This window comes from Pinus tabuliformis, chromosome 4_1 (genome assembly GCF_031772625.1).
Source record: "Pinus tabuliformis cultivar Carrire ecotype Pingquan chromosome 4_1, CPIR1, whole genome shotgun sequence".
NCBI classification, from domain to species: domain Eukaryota; kingdom Viridiplantae; phylum Streptophyta; class Pinopsida; order Pinales; family Pinaceae; genus Pinus; species Pinus tabuliformis.
The window spans coordinates 911,376,576-911,378,647 of NC_142303.1; positions in this window are offsets into that span (position 1 = coordinate 911,376,576).

Consider the following 2,072-nt stretch of genomic DNA (forward strand, 5'->3'; position numbering starts at 1 on the left):
CATAGGCCATAATGTAATAATGTAGTGTGTGAATTTAACTTGTGAAATTTAATCCCCTAGATGACCTAAAAGTCAGTACCATGTACATTTTTTTCCTTTTGTAGGAAATTTGTCATGCAACAACAAGTAATATATTTTTTTTCACTAATATGAAAATACACTTTGGCTCATAGATTTTTTCCTTTTCTAATAGAGATAACACATTTCTTTGAAGGATGTTATCTCAATGGAAGAGCACATGCCTTGCAAGCAGGAGGTTGGTGATTCAATTCCATCATGCTCTAACATGAATTAATTACTAAAGAAACAAAGAGATTCACATTTTCGATTTTATTTCTAAATAAAATTTTGATTAAAGACATATTGTATCATCATTTATTGTTGCTATAGAAACAAAAATGAATTGTATTTTAAGATATAATAATACTTTTGTTTTATATTGTCTTTATAGAGACAATTTTTTAAGAAAATAATTTGGGACACTCACTTAAAGACAATATTTAAGACAATTTACAAGCTTTTTTTCTCTCAAGTTAAGACAGTTTACTCAAAAAGTGCCTTAAATATTATCTTCAAACTGTCGTCTATGTAGTAGTGAGGAGACTCTCAATTGATAATCTAAGTAGAAAAAACACTTTAATTGGTTTCTTCCTTAGTGAAGATATCCTTTGAATGGATATTAGATCAAAGCATGCAACAATTTTTCTAAATTCTAGCTCTATAGGAAGCAACAATCTTCTCTCATGTCAAGAGGAAGGAAATTCTTTAGTTTATTTCCTAGCTAACAAATGAGTAGAGGAATGTATTCCATGTTAGAACATTATATATTACGGAGCAATGGAACACATAAAATATTGTAGAAATATAAACACAAAAAATGCATAAAAGAAGAGAGACACAGATATACGTGGTTCACCCAGTTTGGGCTACGTCCACGGAGAAACAACCAATCCTTCCTTTTATATTATCCAGCAAACTGAAGAGATACAACCTACAGCAGATCCGATGTAACACCCTCTTCGCTCTCAATCTCCTCTCTCTTTCTCACTCAGAATACAGATCTACATAGACGCAATACAATTCCCTCATATATAGTGAGGGGTTGCCTTCTAGGGAAAAAAACCCTAAATTAAACATAACTTCTACTGTCAGATCTCTACCTAATGAATGGCCCAGATTGACTAGAAATTACTATACTTTTACAAGGCAATTTTACATCTATTCTTAGCTTCGGGGATGCTACCCCCGAAACCCCCCACCAAGGGGGGCTCCCCAAAGGTCGCAGTCGCCCCCCTTGGACCCCCCTGCAACAAATATTTCACGGGCGGCATTGCCGCCCCTATTTCGAACTAGGGTCCAATCTGGTAATGCCTTTGAATACAGAAGATAATCAGGCTCCACACCCAACAATCTCCCACTTGGAGACTGATTATAGCAACTCCACCACTACTTAATTTTCTGGACAATGACTCCTCTTTGGACCTAGTTGTTTCTCATCTTCTTCATCATACTTGAAGACCAATTGAAACTGAGCATATTCTTAGTTTCTCCCTAGTTACAACCTTTGTTAGTATATCTGCAGGATTCTAGCTAGTGTGTATCTTTTCCAGCTTCAACTCTCCATCTTCCAACACTGATCGTATGAAATGGTACTTGAGTTGTATGTGTTTAGTCCTAGAATGAAATGTTGAGTTCTTTGCAAGATGAATGGCACTTTGGCTATCACTGTATAACGTGCCCATATCATGCTCCTTACCCAATTCACCCATAAACCTTTGTAACCAAATCATTTCTTTACTAGCCTTTGTAGCAGCAACATACTCTGCTTCTGTTGTTGAAAGTGCAACAACACTTTGGATTTTTGAAACGCAACTAGCAGTTGTTCCACCTACAGTAAATACATATCCTGTAGTGCTCCTCCTATTATCTCTGTCACCTGCCATATCTGCATCAACATATCCCTGTAGAGAAATGTTTGAACCACCAAAGCATAATGCCTGATTTGTGGTACCTTTCAAATATCTGAGAATCCATTTCACTGCCATCCAGTGTTCCTTTCCTTGATTGTTCAT